The sequence below is a fragment of the Podarcis melisellensis genome, assembly GCF_964234715.1.
Source record: "Podarcis melisellensis genome assembly, chromosome: 4".
NCBI lineage: Eukaryota > Metazoa > Chordata > Lepidosauria > Squamata > Lacertidae > Podarcis > Podarcis melisellensis.
In genome coordinates, this window is record NC_138531.1 from 88,968,766 (window position 1) to 88,990,507 (window position 21,742).

General features: G+C 46.2%; 1 protein-coding gene and 1 long non-coding RNA gene across 2 annotated transcripts in view; one reads left to right on the forward strand and one right to left on the reverse strand.

Moving 5' to 3' along the window:
* FAT3 (FAT atypical cadherin 3) overlaps positions 1-21,742 on the reverse strand; it is a 458,658-nt gene that overhangs the window by 167,041 nt on the left and 269,875 nt on the right. The gene's annotated exons all lie outside the window — the stretch shown is intronic.
* Positions 4,251-5,769, forward strand: LOC309369433. The gene is made up of 3 exons (XR_014168128.1): positions 4,251-4,383; positions 4,891-5,057; positions 5,566-5,769. It is a non-coding gene; the product is annotated as an uncharacterized lncRNA (long non-coding RNA).

A 21,742-nucleotide genomic window follows, 5' to 3' on the forward strand; every position in this document is an offset into this window, starting at 1 on the left:
TGACTCGTTGCAATTAGAAGCTTCTTTCATGCTTTGGCTGGCCTCCTGGCAGTTCCCATTTGGGGACAAAACAAGGCCAAGATGCAAAAGCTGAACCCACACACACCATTCCTCAGGCCCCCAGTCAACATCTACTGCAAATTCAGATGCTGACACCTGGGACTCTGTGGTAGAACTTCCACGGCATGGACAGCAATGACAGCTGCTGTTTTGTATTATGTATACATATCCTGCATGAGCTCCCTAACTATGTATTAGATTGGCAGAATTGATCTTTGTCTGCATGTGTTTTCAGCACCCAGAAATGCTGTGATGATAGTTCCTCTATGCCAGCTATTCACATCCTGATGCATCTAATCAATGCCCTTTTGCGTGTGGGAGGGTATCTATCAACTGCATAGGCTTCCTCCGAAACTGGATTAATACAGCAGCAGCAGAGCAACCTTATATCCTATGTTTCCTCTCCCAACTCATGCACAGTCCCAAGATCACCCAGTGAGCTTCACAGCTGAGTTGTGATTTGAACCCTGGTCCTAGTCCATTTTACTCTCTTTGCCTGTTATTTAAAAGAAACCAGGTAAGGAAAAAAGAAATAACACTTTTTTACTTGTTCCCACCCTCCTAGCAACAGCTGAGTAACTATGAACTTTATTCCAAAATGTCAAGTATGCTAGGAAACTGGGAAATTAGGATATGCTATGGAGCTGTTGGACAACTAGATGGGGTGGAGGTGATTAGGAGGAGGTCAAATCCTTGGTTACGTCGACTGATGGCTTTGACAATGCAATTACAATCTCATGAAACTCCTACTTTACATTATTTTCTAAGCACTATGTTGCTACTCTACACGGTTTTATGTTGCAGTCTGACTCCTGGTTCAGAATATCATCGCCTTCCATATGAAGATAATAATATACTTCGAACGAAGCAATTGCACATTAACGAGCCGATTGATTAGCTTCAGTTGCGATCTCGAGCCTGTGACCTTTTGTCACTGATTATGCTCTACTCCTTGACCCACTGGGTTGCTAACGAGCAAATCCAAACCCTGATTAGATGGCCAAATTAGCAGTGACTCCCACGCTCGCTTCTGCCATGCCCTCTGCTGGCATGAAGCCCTCGGGAAAAGATGCCCACGGGGACATTTCAAGGGGGTATGGTTTTTACCAGTTCCCCTTGCAGTCTCCTAAAACCTTCTGGAACTGTGTGGGGGATTGCACTGGGAACACTGTATATGTGGGGGGGGGGTATTAATCAGGAATGCCTCCCCTCTGTTTTGCCAGCAGGAATGAAGCCCATTTCTCTACTGGTAAAAAAGAGAGAGAGAGAGAGAGAGAGAGGAAAGCAAGATAAATATACACAGTACCACAAAGAGATTAGGATGGGGTGATACCTGGTTTTCAACATCGCAATACAGTGATACTTCGGGTTACATGTGCTTCAGGTTACATACACTTCAGGTTACAGACTCCGCTAACCCAGAAATAGTACCTTGGGTTAAGAACTTTGCTTCAAGAAGAGAACAGAAATCGTTCTCCAGCGGCGCAGTGGCAGCACGAGGCCCCATTAGCTAAAGTGGTGCTTCAGGTTAAGAACAGTTTCAGGTAAAGAACGGACCACCAGAACGAATTAAGTACTTAACCCGAGGTACCACTGTACATCACCAGCCCAACATGGTGATATATGATAGGAACCCCCCCCCCCCCGGGGGGGGCACGATGCACAGCCCCCAAATTGAGAAACCTCTCCAGGAGTCTTCCCTCTTGAGTGCAGCATAGGACTTTCTGTAACTCTTCAGTCCCGGTGCGCAGCAGCGACACATATCCGAAGACGTGCACACTCAAACAGTAAAGTGGTTGTGAGGTGTGGCATATGAGTTTATTAAGTAATATATACAGGAGAAAGCAATCATGGCTTCCCTCTCACATCTTCTCCGAGAGAGAGAGAGAGAGAGAGAGAGAGAGAGAGAGATTACAAAGGACTGGCTTCCGTTTCCCACACTTTCCAAGCATGGAATGTAAACACAGATATGTGATGTAACAATCACACATCTAGCAACAGAGAGAATGAAAATACTGACATACTGATATGTCACGATGTCTGAAATAAGGATGGAGCTATGCAGAGGCGTTCGCTGGCTTCATGGTTTTTCCTGCATTGTGATTTTTGCATAGAATGAACACACACACACACACACACACACACACACACACACACACCATGATTTGCAATATATTGCCAGGTCTAAAACGAAGATTCCAATATCACAATATGGACGTCAAACAGGTTTTGGATGATACATCAATATATCACCCAACCGTAAAGGAGACACAAGGCGTAATTGTTAAAACAAAACAAATACTCCATTCAGCTGCAACATAGCATGGTTTAATGGTCAATTTTTCTCTGATCCCCATTATTACTTCGGGAAGTGAGAATTGGGCTACTTCACTTAGGGATGTAGGATGAATAAAATCCTTGAGTGTCCCCCCACAGTAGACGTTACGAACTTTTATAGAGATAGATGGGCATGTTAAATGTGACCGAAGTGATCCGTTTTTAGTGGGAGAGTTTTAAGAGCTGAGAAGAGGAAATGGCAAAGTCCACCTGAGGCAAGATTACAGCTCACATCCCCAAAGTCACCACACACAGCAGCGCTATCAAGGCTCTATGGCATCAGCTGAAGAAACTTGCCTTTAATGAGCCATGCAATAACCAGAAAGGAGAGATCAGCAGTTTTGCTTCCTACTTCTGCCCTGGAGAGGATTGTCAGCTGTGTAAGTGGATAGGCTGACCCTTAAACAGCTCTGGAAAGGCTGGGCAAAGTGCTGGAGCATGGGCTCATCGACAGATATTGGCCATTATCAATGAAATAGAGGGGGTTTAAACAGACCTTCATGTTGACCTTAATGACCTGAGTGCTCAGAGACAACCAGAGCCAGAAACAGAGCAGAATGATACAGATATAGGGAGGGTCTAGTCCCACATGGCAATTCAGGCAAACTAATACCAGTGTACTGGAAGAAGCACAGATTACCAGTGTCAGAGCAATGATTCTTCAACATCAATTTCGTTGGACTGGTCATGTTATGCAGATGCCTGATGATCGTCTTCCAAAGCAACTACTCTATTCCAAACTTAAAAACGGAAAAGCACAATGCTGGTAGTCAACAAAAGAGGTTTCAAGACTGTCTCAAGGCAAATCTTTAAAAAAAATGTAGTATAAACACTGACAACTGGGAAACCCTGGCCTGTGAGTGTTCCAGTTGGAGAACAGCCTTTACCAAAGGTGTCATGGGCTTTGAAGACACTCGGACTCGGGACGCAAGGGAGAAATGTGCTAAGAGGAAGGCACACTTGGCAAATCCACACCCTGATCAACTCCTGCCCGGGAACCAATGTCCCCACTGTGGAAGGATGTGTGGATCCAGAACTGGCCTCCACAGTCACTTAGGAACTCATTGTTAAAACCGTGTTTATGGAAGACAATCTTACTCGGCTACGAGTGATCGCCAAAGAAGAAGAAGAGCTCTGCCTTCACAGCTGGAGGCAGTAATGCTTCCGAATGCCCGTCACGGGAAACCGCAGGAGCTGAGAGTGCTCTTGAGCTCAGCTCTCGCTTGCAGGTTTCCCACAGGCATCTGGTTGCCCACTTGGGAGAGCAGGGTGCTGGAAGAGATGGGCCACTGGTCCAATCTGGAAGGCTCTTCTTCTCTTCTCATTTGCAAAATCCTCACACTGATTTACTCCACCTATCTATATCATTGTTTGTGGCCTCACCCAGCCTGTGCTAACCACCATCCAGTCTCAATTTCGACTGTCCATTGCCTTCCATTGCCATCACTGCCCAACCCTCCCCTGCCTCCACTCTGATTGCTGTCCTGAGCCCAATGAGGAAGAAAACCAGTGAAATATATTCGGAGTCAAGAGTGGATTTCATGCTCTTTACTCAGCTCATAGTGGTGAGGAGGAATGGAAGTTCCACCAGAATGTCTGCATTATATACATTATTTACACAATAGGCCCCATGTGATTGGCTAATTCCGGGATTCTCCTGTAGGCCAATCAGGTTGCGGATTCATTCCCACCTGGAGCTGGATTGGGTGGGTCCTGTGGACCAATCAGACTGCTGCATTCTGGATCCTACTGTTCTAGGGCCAATCAGACTGCTGCCTTTTGGATTCTATTCAACTCAGTACATAACAACCAGAGTGTGTCTTTCTGCTTGTTTCATGTGGGCTCATACACTTTGTTTGTCTGTCAAAAGCACGGGTCCGAGCGGTTTTCTGTTTGTCTCATCACTTTTCCTGGGAAACCTGGGCCTTAGCTCTAAAATCAGAGGGAATGTGTGGAAGACCCAACTGACTTCGCACCAATTCAGAGGTTTTCCTGGGAGCAAGCAGGAAACAAGTAGTGTGGATGAGCAGCTGCACTAAAGGACCAAGGTGGATCCAGAGATAAGTGAAACTGGCTTTTAGCTTAGACCAGCTAGCAGCAACAGCACTTGCCATCCCTACAACCGCTGTTGGGCTTGTTTTCGTTAGGATGGCAGCACGCCTGCAGTTTGGGGAACTGATCTAAGTGCCCTCAAGGCCCCTAGGCGGCACAGCCAGGATGCAGAATATACACCTCCAGTTGGTAACTAGGCTAAGTAACATCTACCTGGATTAGATATGCAGTGAATCCCAAGGAAAGTGGCACACTCAAAAGGGTTTCATTTGCATGTCAATAGGCAGCACAGTCTCTATCTCCTGGAGGCGGTTTCTGCACAGAATGGCTGCCCTGAATCCCAGGAAGGAGCTGAAAAGATCTAGGCAGCATGCTTTCTTGTCCTAGTAAAGAATGGCTTTTGCATAGCGGTCAAATTGATCCCACTTTCTCTTTCTGCAGCCTCCCCTTGTAGTTTCCAGCTATCGTGCTCCAATCTCTTAACAAGGAATGAAATTATAGCAATGTGAGCCCTGCCTGGGGGCCTCTCTCTTGAAAGCACCAAAGCAAGAATGATGACCCACCTGCATTAAGCCAACGGGTACGGAAGACAAGCCACGCTTGGCCAGGTGCTATATTTTCCCTCTTGTTTACTTGAAACGAGTATGCAGTGGGGTCTGTTAAAGGAAAACAAGGGCGACCAAAATCTAACCGTTTTATTCTGCTTGCTATGTTGCTCACCGGGTTACTGGCGGCTAGAATCTTATACCAGTTAAGCCTAATTAAGAGAAGAGTGGCCTCATTCAGCTATGCCCCCTTTGGCTTAGCTAAGTGCAAAACTGATCTGATATTTAGTGCATTAAATCGGCTTCTTTAAAGTAACAGCTGTGCTCCCCCCCCCACTCCCAATCAGGGTGGGGAAAGGAGCCAGGGGAATGAATACAGTTCAGGGGGAAGATAAGATTAGCATACAGAAGGCCCCATGTTCAATGCCCAGCAACTCCAGGTAGCGTTAGGAGACACCCTTTTCCTGAAACCCTGCAGAGCCGCTGCCAGTCAGAATTGACATTATGGAGCTAGATGGGCCAATGGTCTAATACAGTACAAGGCAGCTCCCTGTGTTCCTATGTCTTGCAGGAAAAACAATGGAAATGGATATCCTGAAGGAAGGTGTGGCTGGTTGACTGGCACACCGAAGAGGCGCAGTCTGGATTGTAATTAAATAATAATGATGATGAGCACATTGGAAAAATACAAGTTACTGAAAATGCAAGTAATATGTAAACATTTCAAAAGAAGCAAGGAGGCTGGAATTGAGAATAGAACTCTCACTCATACCAAGGCATGCACATATATATACACACACACACACACACACACACACACACACACACATAAATACACACACACACACACACACACACACATATATACATACACACACACTCTCATTTACCTACTCATATTGAAATACAGTGGTACCTCGGGTTAAGTACTTAATTCATTCTGGAGGTCCGTACTTAACCTGAAACTGTTCTTAACCTGAAACACCACTTTAGCTAATGGGGCCTCTTGCTGCCGCCGCGCTGCCGGAACACAATTTCTGTTCTCATCCTGAAGCAAAGTTCTTAACCCGAGGTACTATTTCTGGGTTAGTGGAGTCTGAAACCTGAAGCGTAAGTAACCTGTAGTGTATGTAACCCGAGGTACCACTGTACTGCCCCTCAATGAGGGCGAATCTAGATTCACATAATGTTTAGGGGTATGCGTAACCCCTGCGTACCCCCCCCCCCCAGATAAAAAGCACTGCTTTTATGAGAAAAAGAAGCCAAACTGTGGACAAACTGTATATACTTTTTTCTTGCTTCCAGAAATGCAAATATTGTTCCATGGTGCCACACAATTTGAGGCCTGACATGTACTATGATGGACGTATGTGCATTGATACGCCCGTTCACATCTGCTTTCTTTCAGCTAGCAGAGTATTTGGCCTGACCAGCTTTTGTACGCCTGCCACTCCCACCCCCCAAACCCGGCTCTCTTTCCACCTTTATTTGAGGGAATTAACCGAGACATTTCAAAGCAGCTGATGTTTTGCAACAAGAATGAGAGGGCGACCTGACACAACTCGGCTGCGCTTTCCAAAGTCTCTATGCAAAGCAACGTCCATTTCAACTGGCTTTGACGCAGGAGCGGGAAGCCCGGTCAACACTCAGCTCCCCTTTTGTAATAAAATAAAATGAGTGAATGAATGAAAACGAATTCTCTCCCTTTTCAAAAGGTGCTTTGTGCGTTCCAGACCTCAAAAAGAGGGCGATATTTGCTTGTGACCACTTTTATACGTTATGCTGGGACCAAAGAGTTGAGCTGAGCCAAGAGAGAAGAACGGGGCAATGAAAGCAAACAAGCAATTCAGCAAACGGCGTTTCCATGGAGAAATTGCTGAGCCAGCACAAAAGGGCGCAGATAAAAGTAGCGGTCAACCCAGCGGTACCCTTATTGTCGCATACAGATTTGCAAACACTGACACTTGAGCAATGCTAGGCAAGTGGGGGGTGGGGGTGTTTGAGAGGCACTTGGCCATCTGTTGCTAGGGATGACATCACCCCCTCCATCCCTCGGGCTCACACTTTTATTTCTAGCATCGTGTCTGACTCATTAAACAGCACGGACTGTTCAGCGACCACTGTCAGTGCTTGAGAGTCGGGGTGCAATGGAGACGATCCGCAGGCATTGGCCTGAGTTGGCACGCAGGGACGTCCGTATCTGTAACAAGTGTGTGCTATCTTAAATTAAAGGTAAAGGGACCCCTGACCATTAGGTCTAGTTGTGGCCAACTCTGGGGTTGCGGCGCTCATCTCGCTTTATTGGCCGAGGGAGCTGGCGTACAGCTTCCGGGTTATGTGGCCAGCATGACTAAACCGCTTCTGGCAAACCAGAGCAGCGCACAGAAACGACGTTTACCTTCCCACCAGAGCAGTCCCTATTTATCTACTTGCACTTTGACGTGCTTTTGAACTGCTAGGTTGGCAGGAGCAGGGACTGAGCAACGGGAGCTCACCCCGTCGCGGGGATTCGAACCGCCGACCTTCTGATCGGCAAGTCCTAGGCTCTGTGGTTTAACCACCCGCCACCCACGTCCCTTTTTATCTTAAATTTGGGGGGGGGGATCCATCATTTGCACCATTGCATTGGTCTGGAGAAGCAACAGTCGATGTTTTGCATCAGGGCTGGGTAGCCTGTCCAAACGTTGGTAGACCACAACTCCCATCATCCCTGCCCATTGGTCATGCCTGCTAGGGATGACAGAAGTTGGTAGCCTAGCAACACATGGAGAGCCATGGGTTCTCCATCCCTGTTTTATGAAAGTGCAGGTTTCCTTTTCTTTTCAAGAAGTAGGAACTGGTGTTGCCTGATATCAAAGGAATGTCTAGACCGCAAACTGAAGCCCGTTCCAGCCTTGCTTAGTTTGGCTTCCAACAAGGACATCTGGAAACTGTATTTCTAGGAAGCCTTCCCCAACTTGCTGTCCTCCAGGTCCTGGGGCTATAGCTTCCATCAGCTCCATCCAGCCAAAGGTCAGGGATTGTAAGAGATGCAGGCTCTGTTAGAAACTGAAATAGGAAAGCTAGGAGCTAAATAGCATCTTAAGCCTAGGTTATGGGCGCAACAACGGGATGTCTAGGCAGCGTTTTTTTCTTATAACAAGAACACTAAGCTGAAAATGAATGAATTTTTCACATGGTCTAGTCCATGGGTGGGCAAACTAAGGCCCGGGAGCTGGATCCGGCCCAATCGCCTTCTCAATCCAGCCCGCGGACGGTCCGGGAATCAGTGTGTTTTTACATGAGTAGAATGTGCCCTTTTATTTAAAATGCATCCCTGGGTTATTTGTGGAGCCTGCCTGATGTTTTTACATGAGTAGAATGTGTTCTTTTACTTAAAATGCATCTCTGGGTTATTTATGGGGCATAGGAATTTCCCCCCAAAAAATATAGTCGCCCCCCCCCCCAAGGTCTGAGGGACAGTTGACCAGCCCCCTGCTGAAAAAGTTTGCTGACTCCTGGTCTAGTCTTTTCCCCGCCCACCCCTCTAATATTCTTAAGAAGGTCTCTTCTCCAATCTTCAGAGTGTTGCTTGAAGTGGGGAGGCAGAAAAAGGTCCTCCTTTCCTTCTACTCTGCAGTCTTAGGCACAGAGCTCAGAAACAATGGGAGTTTTGAACACTGGATGCTGGCCAAAACACATAGGTGCTGACCTTTAAAGCCCTAAACGGCCTCGGCCTAGTAGACCTGAAGCAGCATCTCCACCCCCATCGTTCAGCCCAGACACTGAGGTCCAGCACCGAGGGCCTTCTGGTGGTTCCCTCACTGCAAGAAGTGAAGCTACAGGGAACCAGACAGAGGGCCTTCTCAGTAGTGATGCCCACCCTGTGGAATGCTCTCCCATCAGATGTCAAGGAAATGAGCAACTATCCTACTTTTAAAAGACATCTGAAGGCAGCCCTGTTTAGGGAAGCCTTTTAGGGTTTAATGTTTTGTTATGTTTTTATATATGCTGGAAGCCACCCAGAGTAGCTGGGGCAACACAGTCAGTTGGACGGGGTATAACATCATCATCATCATCATCATCATCATCATCATCATCATCATATCCCTGAGCTACAGCATCTTGCCTTGAGGCAGTGGGTCACCTCACAGTCAAAATGAAGCAGATTGGTGCCTTGACCCAGATTGGTGCATGCAATATAGCCACTCTCATCACATGTGGGAAACAATGAGCCAGGACTCTCCAAGAAAGAATAATCTGGGTCAATTTTGGAGCAATACAAACCCAAAATCTGCTGGGACAAGCAAGTTAGGATCCATCAGATCTGCAGCTCAGCTGGCCAATTCTTGGCTCAAGCAGCAATATGCCAGCATAACTAGCACAAATGGGGCTCACCCAGCTGAGTCAAGACCAGTAGAAAAAATGGGTGTTCTGGGAGAGTAGCAGGACTGGGTAGGTGCAATAATATTGGAGCACAACTCAGTTCGGCTCAATCACACAATCCGGCAACCCAGCACTGGCAAAACGGGTGGCACAAATCAAACTCTTATTTTGAAGACTTTTTATGTCTCTGTAGGTTTAGGCCAGCTCAACTGGAAGTAGTCTACATTGAATAGAGTTTAGCATAGGCAATTTACACCAGCTTCTTATATTTAGGAGATTGCTCTCTCTAAATTTGGTTATGCTCCTATTTAATGAGTGAGATTTAAGTTATGTCACGGCTAACTTGTTCCATCGATTTCAATGTGACCTAATGTAGTCTGGCGTTGGGAAGAAGTCGCCATCAGTAAATCAAACTAGTAGCGCAGATGAGCTCAGCGACAGGGCGAAAAGTAGACCTCATCATACCATGCACCAAAATATAAATTCTGCACGAAGGAAAATGCACGCTCTGAGCTGACTTGATTGCTTGTGTTTTTGGCATGCATTTGTACGGATCCAGAGGTCTCTCAGTTGAGCAAAGACATTGTTTGGGGGATGAGCTCCACCTGGGTATCAGAGCTTCTGTGCCGTCAAGGGACCGCTGGGTAGGGATTGCTGCTTGACCATTTTTCTGCATGGGACCAATGAAGCCTGTTTTATTTGAAAGGAGCCACATAGCGAAGTCGAAGCGAAGTTCCACGCACATGGAATCGCGGAGGGTGCACAAATCCCTTTATCACAAAGCGTAGCACGGCTTAAACTTCCTGACATTCCCAGCCCAACCCAGGGCTTCATGTGCTAGGAGAGCGGGTGGGAATGGCAGGAGCACTCTGGCACGCTAAAGGCATTAAACTTTCAGAGAGATGAAATGAAACATGACAAATTACTTAGCGAGTCCACAAAACTGTATAGACCAGAACACACTTGGGTCCTATTATTCATCCACCTTCTCTTCCAGTTTAGAAAAAGAAAAAAGAATAAAGCAAGCAAGCACAGAACCTGGTTTCATTTGGCAAAAAAAGGTTTCACTGCTTATGCAGTCGGGTTTTTTAAGTGCTGCTGATTCTTTTATGAAAGGAGAGGCATCTTGGGGTCTAAACCAGGTTGCAATCTCAGCTATCAGTATCTTTAAATCCCAGATTCTCCCCCCCCCCCGGCACCTGCTATTTATATTTTATAACATTCCTTTCAATAAAATTAAATGTTACAAAATATATGTAGCAGCAGCTGAAAAGAGTAGTCTCGTATCCCTCTATCCATCTCCCCTGTGCAAATACAGGGCTGAGTTCTGAAACAAGGGGTTTGCGTGCTGTGAAATGATTTTGCCCACCTTCAAAATGCACCCTCCCAGTTTTGGCAGTCATTTGAGGGTCTCATGAAACAGAGCCCTCGCTCTGGCTTGGCTTCATTATATTGTAGCATAGCCAAATCTGACTGGCTACATAGCACTGCAAAGTCAAAATGCTGGTACCTGATTGGCTGGATCATGTAGTGGGGGTGGGGGAATAATTCTTTTTAGGGGGGAGAAATGTGTCAAAGGCAGTGCCAAGATTGGCAGTGAACAGAAAAAACAACAACGATGGTGTAAGACAGGCATAGGCAAACTCGGCCCTCCAGATATTTTTGGGACTACAACTCCCATCACCCTGACCACTGGTCCTGTTAGCTAGGGATGATGGGAGTTGTAGTCCCAGAACATATGGAGAGCCTGGTGTAAGACAAGTTTCTGGGGTTTTTTTGGAGAATGTTTCAGGAGCACCAAATCTTCCCCTTTCCGCACTGAAAATATGAAGCTATGAAAATTCAGTTCGGCACCAATGCTATCCAGTATGTAAAGACATGTGATATGCCACCATCCATTTTCTGTGCCTTCACAAATTGTGCCCAGTGAAATAGACTCTAACGGAGGGGAAATCAAAGAACAATGATGTCACTTTATTGGATGGGCCACTTTCAAGGACAGCCATGTGCCTCGTACAACCTCCAGGGACGCCGTAACAAGCCAACAGGCACATTTCTCCCGCCCCCTAAATATGAACTAGGTAAACTTAGCAAAACTACAAAGTATGAGAGGAAGCCACAGACAACTATCAAAAGCTATCCCCATAACAATTTTGATCACATACAGTGGTGCCCCGCAAGACGAATGCCTCGCAAGACGAAAAACCCGCAAGACGAAAGGGTTTTTCGGTTTTTGCGACGCTTCGCTAGACGATTTTCCCTATGGGCTTGCATCGCAAGACGAAAGCCCATAGGGAAATCTCGGGGACCTTTTTTTAAATGCTGGCGGTGGGGAGCAAAGCCTTTTTCCCCCCTCCGGACTTCAGAAGAGGTCCAGGAAGGCCGGCGGGGGCGAAAGGCTTTGCTCCCCACCGCCAGCATTTTAAAAGCGGTCCGGGATAGCAGGGAAGCGCTTCCCGCTATCCCGGATGACTTTTGAAGGCAGGCAGGGGGGCCCCCGCCCGCCTTCGGAAGAGGTCCAGGACCTCTTCCCAAGGCAGGCGGGGGGCAAAAGTCTTTGCCCCCCCTGCCTGCCTAACCGGGGGCTTTTAAATCGCCCCGGGACTGTCCGGGGCGATTTAAAAGCCCCCGGACGGCTTTTGAAGCCTCCCCCCGCCGCCCGGCATCGGAACGATGTCCCGAAGCTGGGCGGTGGGGCGGGAAAGCCTTCCCCCGCCGCGCGGCTTCGGGGCAGGAACGCCTCCCCCCGCCGCCCGGCTTCGGGGCATCGTCCCGATGCCGGGCGGCGGGGCGAGAAAGCCTCCCCCCGCCGCCCGGCATCGGAACGATGTCCCGAAGCCCGGCGGCGGGGCGGGAAAGCCTCCCCCCGCCGCCCGGCTTCGGAACGATGTCCCGAAGCCCGGCGGCGGGGCCGCGAAGCCTGGGCGCGCTGGCAACTCTCCGCAAGGAGCGCTCCCGCTGCTTGCGGAGAGGTCCGCGAAGCCTGTCCTGGACCTCTTCTGAAGGCAGGCAGGGGGCAAAAGTCTTTGTCCCCCCTGCCTGCCTTCCCAGGGGCTTTTAAATCGCCCCGGACAGCGGAGAAGTCCTCCGCTGTCCCGGGCGATTTTAAAATGCCACCTGCCAGAAGAGGTCGGGGGAAGGCGGTTTCCATAGGAACGCATTAATTGATTTTCAATGCATTCCTATGGAAAACCGTGCATCGCAAGACGAAAAACTCGCAAGACGAAGAGACTTGCGGAACGAATTAATTTCGTCTTGCGAGGCACCACTGTACCAGTTTAGTACAGTGGTACCTCGGGTTACATACACTTCAGGTTACAGACTCCGCTAACCCATAAATAGTACCTTGGGTTAAGAACTTTGCTTAAGAATGAGAACAGAAATTGTGCTCTAGCGGTGCGGCAGCAGCAGGAGGCCCCATTAGCTAAAGTGGTGCTTCAGGTTAAGAACAGTTTCAGGTTAAGAACGGACCTCTGGAACGAATTAAGTACTTAACTGAGGTACTAGTGTACTGTCATACCTCAGGTTACAGACGTTTCGTGTTGCGCACTGCGCTGAACCCGGAAGTACAGGAATGAGTTACTTCCAGGTTTTGGCACTTGCACCTGCGCAGAAGTGCTAAATCGTGCTATGTGCAGAAGCACCGACTCGCGACCTGCGCATGCACAGACGTGGCCCTGCAGGTTGCGAACGCTGCAGGTTGTGAACGTGCTTCCTGCATGGATCACGTTCGCAACCCGAGCGTCCACTGTACAAATCATTTCCCTCAGTGTTAGCTTTGCAACCTATATTCGTTGTTAGAAAACAATGTTAAAGAATTAGAATGGGAAGGATCATTTTCTACATTACACCTTCCTAGAAAGCGGATGCACGTCTTACACGGGTGCAGAATTCGGGTCCCCGAGAAATTTCGGCTCTTATTCAAACAAAAGCCCAAGATACTAGTGCCTGAGACTAGGCCTTGTCTGGGAAATACCTGCCAGAATCTCAGAAGGCGAAAAGGTAGCAGAATAACATGCCTGGCGCTTATTCCATCACGAGGAACGCTACAATTATACGAAACAGGAATAACAACGGGGAGGGAGAACTAAGATACAAGAACATGCACAAATATTGGGGAAAGGTTTGTGGTTTTTTGTAATCTCAGGGAGCCATTGTTTTGAAAGCACCCCTGCACCTGCTCACCCTGCAAAAAAACCCTTCACTATTTCTAACAAACATATGCTGGAGCTTTCAGAAACAGGGGCTACGCCTACGCTTCCCACAAGTTCAATGACGCCTTGGTAACTGGGAAATTCTTCCCTCCGTCACCTTGCAGGTTGAGCGTGCCTTATCCTGCCTGTCACCACACTCACGCCAGCTCCAAATAATAGCTCCTGGCACACGGCGCTCATATATTGTAACACATTAACAGCAAGCTGTGAGGAGCTGGCAAGTCAGAAGTAAATTGCTGGCATGGATTTTTATGAGGGTTTTTTCGGGGGGGGCAGGGAGGAATAATGTGATTAGTTGCGGTTCAATAACTGAACATATAGTGTGGTGGCGGGGGCAGGGAGAGAGGGAGGGAGGGAAAAGTTTGCATATCTCCAGTTCAGAAAACTTTACGTGAGGGACAACTCTGCAATGAAACTCACAAGGAACTGTCAGTTACGATGAATCTTTTTTCTTTTTTAATTAGGGTCTTTACTAAGATCTTCAACAAGTCCTTACACCAGTCTATTGTCCCACCCTGCCTGAAGTCGTCAACTATTGTTCCTCTGCCTAAAAAATCCACAATCAGTAGTTTGAATGACTACAGACCAGTTGCACTGACTCCAATCATTATGAAGTGTTTTGAGAAACTGGTGCGCCGTCACATTATTTCCTGTCTTCCATCAACTTTTGACAACTACCAGTTTGCATACAGGGCAAATAGATCCACAGAAGACGCTATCACCACCACTCTCCATGCTGCTCTGTCCCATCTGGAGCAGCCGGGGAGTTATGTGAGGCTGCTGTTTGTGGATTTTAGCTCTGCTTTTAACACTATCCTCCCCCATAGACTGGTGTCCAAGCTAGAGGCGATTGGACTCTCCAACTCCACCTGTCTCTGGGTTTTGGATTTTTTGTCAGAACGTTCTCAGAGGGTTAGAGTAGGGTCACATATGTCCACAGCCCTTAGCCTTAACACCGGCTCACCACAGGGTTGTGTGTTGAGTCCCCTGCTCTATACTCTCTACACGTATGACTGTACAGCCATCTATTCCAGCAACAAAATCATCAAGTTTGCTGATGACACTACGGTGGTGGGGCTCATTTCAGGAGGGGATGAGTCCGCCTATCGGGACGAGGTGGAGCGGCTCTGTGTTTGGTGTGGAGAGAACAATCTGGCTCTTAATACGGCTAAGACCAAGGAATTGGTGGTGGATTACAGGAAAAAAAGGCGGACATTCAGCCCTTGTATATCAACGGGGAACGGGTGGAGAGGGTGGCGGAATTCAGGTTTTTGGGAGTGACTATCGATCAGGGCATGACTTGGAGCGCAAATACCACTGCTCTGGTGAAGAAGGCCCAGCAGAGAATTTATTTCCTCAGACTTTTAAAGAAGAACAATCTGAGTGAGAGACTGCTGGTGTCCTTCTACCGAGGCTCCATAGAGAGCATTCTCACATACTGTATTTGTGCTTGGTTCTCCAGTTGTACAGCTAGGGAGAGGAAGGTGCTCCAGAAGGTCATAACCACAGCCCAAAGGATTATTGGTCATCCTCTCCCATCTTTGGAAGAACTGTATGGTTCCCGTTGTCTTAGGAAAGCAAACAACATCCTGCAGGATTCATCTCACCCGGGATACAGTCTGTTTGCACTACTGCCTTCTGGCAGGAGATATAGAAACATCAAGTCAAGGACAAATAGACTGAAAAATAGTTTCTATCCAAGAGCTGTGGCCTTTTTGAATGCTGTAACTCGATAGTGTGACCTGGGAGTTTGATGGGTGTGGGTGTGGGTGTGGCTGGAATGTGGTTTGTTTGGTTGTTGTTGTTGTTTTGCTTTTGTTGTTTTTAAGGGATGGCATCCAATTTCGTTGCACTTGTGCAATGTTGCACTTGTGTAATGACAATAAAGAATCTATTATCTATTATCTATTATCTATTATTCAATTTTCTTTTTCATTCATTACATACATCTCATATCCATAACATTTATTATACATTCCTTCCTCCCTCCCCCTCCTAGTCTTCCCCCAACTTCCGCCTCTGGTTTGTTTCTCCTTTCGCCCACCTTAACGGTAAAGGTAAAGGGACCCCTGACCATTAGGTCCAGTCACGGACGACTCTGGGGTTGCGGCGCTCATCTCACTTTATTGGCCAAGGGAGCTGGCGTACAGCTTCCGGGTCATGTGGCCAGCATGACTAGGCCGCTTCTGGCGAACCAGAGCAGCGCACCGAAACGCCGTTTACCTTCCTGCCAGAGCGGTACCTATTTATCTACTTGCACTTTGACGTGCTTTCGAACTGCTAGGTGGGCAGAGCAGGGACCGAGCAACGGGAGCTCACCCCGTCGCGGGGATTCGAAATGCCGACCTTGTGGTCAGCAAGTCGTAGGCTCTGTGGTTTAACCCACAGCACCACCGCGTCCCTTGCTACCTCCTAAAAGAAAAAATACTAACAACATTTTTGTACAGTAACATCAAACCTAAAAATAAAAATGAATACACATTTTTATTTCTCTATCTTCTACACATTTTCTGTGAATGTTTATTTAAGTCAGTTATGAGGAATCTTGGTAAACAAGAGTGAGGCAGAACTTTCGGCCAAGATCATTGGGAGCTGTTGCTACTGAAGTTTGCCCTGTCTCTTTGTGATGTGGGGATGAGTGGGATTTGCAATGGACTTTTACAGGACGGACTGCTCCCCCAAGGGTGCATTCTGACATGGTGAACATCGTGTTAGCTTTCCTGATTATAATGCCAATGCTCCTGTCCTGTTTTCCAATGTTCCTTTCACACGGCAGTGCCTGTCCTGATACGGAACTGTGGCTTCTTCTTTTTTTACCAATATACAGGCAGCTCCCCGTTTACGCAGGGGTCACATTCTGAGGCACCGCACGTTTAAGTGAAATCGCATATGTTGGGAACACCTTCGGAGAAGCCTGCAAACACCTGGTACAGGCAACTCACCGTTTACGTGGGGGGCTACTTTCCGAAGTACCTCTAAACCTCAGGAAATCCTTGAAAAAACTGTTTTAAAAAAAGAAAACACAATAATTCAATTGCTCCCTCCAAACCTCCTTGTTCAAAATCCAACTCTCCACTGGCCTCAAAGTTCGTTGCAAGGGCTCCTGAGACTGCACTTGCAAAGGCTTGTGAGATTGCTAGACACTGTTTTCACGCCATTTTGCACCCTTTGAGGGCTGTTTTCGCCCCTTTTGGTGCCGCTTCTGTGTTTGCAGCGATGCACGTATGCGCGGTCATGCGTGCCTTGAATGCACATAAAAGGGGAATTGCCTGTACCGGCTTGTTGCCTGCTAAATTTCATGCGCAATAGTGGCTGTGGCACGACCAAGAAATGAACATCACTGGACAAGACCCCTAGTCTCCCACCCTCTCCGCAGATGTGTGCTTCTGTTAGCCCCATGCTTACTCCATGAAAGCAGCAGTAAAGAACTGTCTGCTGGTATATTGTCCCAAATTTTGTCACTTTACTCCAGGTTAGGAAGGCTGCAAACTGTTTTTCTTTTCTTTCCTTGAATCAAACAGCATGGAAGTGAGCACTCAACAAGCACCGTACTTTTCTGGGAGTGTCATTTATGTTGCATGAAAACTCAAATATAACACGGTTATTAGCATTTAGGGAAATTTGGGGATATGGAATGAAATGTCATGTCGTCAGTCAGTCATGTCCTCAGTCATGTCGTCTTCCAAAGCATGCCATTCCACTCCAGGTTTTCCTCACTTCCCCAACAGTCAGCCTGCATCTGAGAATGCTCAGTCATCGGGGGGGGGGGGGCAGTTTTCCAATCTCCATACAAGAGTTTCTTCTATTGTGCTTCTGCAAACCTTCAGTTCCACTCCCTCCAAGCCTGCTGATGCCCTCCTCTTGTGCATAGACGGTACCCATCAGTACTGTCTACACAAGGATCTAAGAACGAGCTCTCTATTGCTTTGTAGGATCATTACATTTTAAGACTAATGAACTATTGAAAGCCATCAAAGCACAAGCCCTGTAGCAAGTTCTTCAGTACCCAACACTCCTAATTTGTACATACTCCCAATTAGCATGCAATGCTCTTAATTAGCCAGTGTTACTAATTAGCATGCAACCACCACCATCACTGCGGTAGGTGATGCAGTCTGATCATTGCTCTGGCCACTGCGTCATTATGTACACTGAGGGGCAACGGCTCTCCTGGGCTTCACAGGTATCTCCCCCTTCTACCTGGAGATGCCAGGGACTTAACCTGGGACTTTCTGTAAGCAAAGCATGTGCTTCTCCACTGAGATATTGCATTCCTGTGCCATGTTAGGGAATGGGAGTGTGTACTGTTCCCCAGGTACCGTATTTTTCGCTCTATAGGACGGGCCAGACCATAGGAGGGGGAGAACAGGAAAAAAAATTCTCCCCCTCTCTGCTCAGCGCCCCTTCAGCGAAGCAGCAGGAGAAATGGAGCCCCTTCCATTTCTCCTCCCGCTTCACTGAAGAGGTGCTGCACAGAGAGGGAAAGCTATGCAGCGTATCTCCAGCGAAGCCAAGCCTGGAGAGCAAGAGGGATCGGTGTGCACAGACCCCTCTCACTCTCCAGGCTTCAGGCGGCTATCCGCAAGCCTTCGGAGTGCACTTCAGGTTACAGACTCCGCTAACCCAGGAATAGTGCTTCAGGTTAAGAACTTTGCTTCAGGATGAGAACAGAAATTGTGCTCCGGCGGCGCGGCGGCAGCAGAAGGCCCCATTAGCTAAAGTGGTGCTTCAGGTTAAGAACAGTTTCAGGTTATGAACGCACCTCCGGAACAAATTAAGTACTTAACCCAAGGTACCACTGTAATCAGACCAACGTGAGCACTATCTTTTCCAATGTTTGCCCAGCTCTAGAAAGAGGTAAGCATGGCCAGCCATCATTTACATATTCAAATTAAGGTCTTTATTAAGGAACATTACCACGTTAGGATTTCTTGACCTACCTGAAGGAGGGTATCTACTAGTCATCAGCCACGTTTGGTTTTTGACACATTTACTGAAGTTCACATTTTACTTCAAATTACTTATCTATGGGCTTGTGAGATTATTGAATCCTTATTACGCTATCTTCACCTTGATTAATGTTTGGACTACTGCTGATTATCACATATATAGTCTACCAAGCAGAATATAGTGACTTATTAAAATGGATGGCCACAGAATTAAGGGACAGGGCAACTCTGAGTGCATCTTAGCCCTGAAATTTGTTTTCAATACCAGAACCGAGCTCAGCTGACAGGCCTTTCACACAAAACCAATTTTTGATTTCTCAAGCTTTGTTTCATAGGCCAAAGAAAAGTTGTGTAGAAGTAATAAAGGGCAAGAAAGGAGCAATTGGAGGATAAGGGCACGGGAAGGGCCAAACATTTCTCTCAATCCTAAAAACATTTAATTAGAAGTAAGTCTCATCGATTCCAGTTAACATACTTCCAAGGCATGTGTTTAGGATCACAGCTCTGGCCTAATTATCTAAACATCATGATGCTCCACAGGCTGCCTGGATAAGATTGCTCTATAGATTGAGATAGAGAAGAAATTTGGTTTTGTCTGCATTTAAGAGAGAAATTACCTAATTCATACTTTTTGACCGAATACAGCTACCTTTCAAGATTCATACTTCTCAAAATCTTGGGATGCCGTTTTCTAGCCAATTGTTGCGAATAAAAATGTGCAAATTACAGGAAATGATACATACAAATGCATACCTTAGCGAGCATGTAATATAAATGCATCGAGTTAGGGGAAATGGCTTCTAAAAAATGTGTATTAGTAAGAAGCACATAGAAAAAATGGTATATTATGAGAAAATGCTGATAAATTTTCATGAGGGCTTTTTTTATCTGTTCAAAAATTGCTGAGCTGAAGTTAAGGGAGGGGGAATGAGAAAGTCACATAAACTGATATAGACAGGTGCATCCAAACCTACTTTTAGAAAAAAGGCAAGCTCAACTACATAGTGAAACCAGAATGCAAGCTCACATCTATATCACAATCTTACTCTCCCCCCCCAACCTAAAACACTCACACATGGGATGTTTGGAAGCCATATTTTGGCAGACTCTTAAAACCACGAAGGTCTTGTTGACTTACAACATCATCTTAAGAGTCAAATGATGTCCATCCTAGAGGGAAATCAACACACGCACCTTTAAGTTTTGATAAAACACAGCAACTCTTTTGCAGCACGAGAGCAAGCAGAGATTTTTTTTTTAAAGGTACAAAGAAAACCCGATCAGAGCTTTTCAACATGGCAGGTTATTCCCTTATTGAGGCCCAACGTATTGCAGCATCAAATGTCAACATCAAAACAATATAGGGGGAAAAAATAATTACAGACAGTGTTAGTGTTGTAAGCTGATAAGGACCAGATGGTCTTTTGTATTTATGGTTTGCTTTGTGCATACAAATGTGTTGGGGATCTAATTAGCCTTCTCCAAAACTCAAACTGGGTAATTACTATCATTATCCCCTTTTCAAATAAATCTGAAGTCTAAACTGCAATTAAGTTTTTTTCCCCACTTTGTTTTTTTTACAGTTTTGTAGTCACACATTTTAAGGATTGTTCATTGGAATCCTTTTGCCAACGCCCCTCAAACACCCCCCCCTTTCTAATGGTGAGTGGCATAAAATGCCCTAGCTTGATTTGGTGTTTTTTTTATAAGCAGAGTGGGTGGGAATGAAGGAAAACAGTAAGTCAGCAATATATATATATATATTGTTGGTGATTCAGTATTTTCCAGACATTGACTCTCTTGTTCTCACAGTAGTGCCACTTCCATTCACATGGAGTTCACATCTACATCATACATCCAAAACACATTTAATGCACATTGAAAGCGCCTGCCTTCTTCCAGATAATCCTGGGAACTTTAGTTTGTTAAGGGTGTCTGTAATTGCAGCTCCTGTGAGTGGCAAACTACAACTCCCAGAGTTATTTGGAAGAAGTTGTGTGCTTTTAACAATATGGTATGGATGTGACCTTATAGTTCGGGAAAGAAGGAAAGCAAGAAAGCAAGAAAGCAAGAAAGCAAGAAAGCAAGAAAGAAAGAAAGAAAGAAAGAAAGAAAGAAAGAAAATGAAAATCTCCATGAAATTATTTCAATCTTTTCTGGATGATGAGAGGTGTTTTGAGACTTCCCAGCCTTGTCCTGAGGTAGAGCCCTGACGTTGTGATTCTCCACAGTAGCATCTCCTGGAAGCTGCACAACTCTGCAACTTTCTGTACAGTATCTCTATGTCTTTGAAACGGAGAAAATTTCAGCACTGGCTAAACCTCAGTTGAGAACATAGGGGCTGCCTTTCTTCCTTGGAAATGGTGTGCTAAGAGGTATGTATATGAAAATGTAGTTGCAGAAGCTGAAGATTACAACTGCTTCTTCAAGAAGCATTCCCATTGTTCAATTTACTTTGGAGTAAATGATCCTGGGGGGAATATTCATTATCTAATGCAAACTTATTTATCAGGGTGGTAAGGGTGGAGGGGTAAGATATCAAACACCATCTGGCAGAGCTTCTGGTGCCCTAGATTCCTCCACTGATTAAGAAAATTATAAATTAATAAATCTAAAATAATCCACTACTAGTTACAGAGAATTGTGCTGCCTTTTCAAAAATGTGAACATTGTTGTAATGCATAAAGACTTTGGGACTTTTGCTGCAGGCAACATTCGGTTATGAAAAACATGTACATTTTTTGACGATATGTTTTTGTAATTCTGCTGCATCGCCTTAGAACAAATTATTAGAGTACTGTTAAGCCCCAACCACCACCCATTTACCATCTCACACACAGCCCCCTTTCCTTTGTTTCCCTTAATGGCCCATCACCCAGGCGATCACCTTGACACAGGAAGCCAGCTTGGCTTATGTTTTAACACTTGATAAATCCAGACGTTAGAAGGATCTTCCATACAGCCTACTTCCAACCCACCCCCTGCCAGGAAATAAAAACTCATAACAAAATGATATGCTTGTCTGGCCCATTAACTTCTACACAACTATTTAACCATTGTTATGGGCTTGTTACAGATTTATCTTGAAATATTGTGAAAACTTTTCTGGTGTACCAATTTGAACAAGTTGTATCATGGATAAGCAGCATACAAATTGTTGGTGATGTTCCTCCTCTAACATTGGATAACACCTGCAAAATTTGCACATCTCCAAATCGTG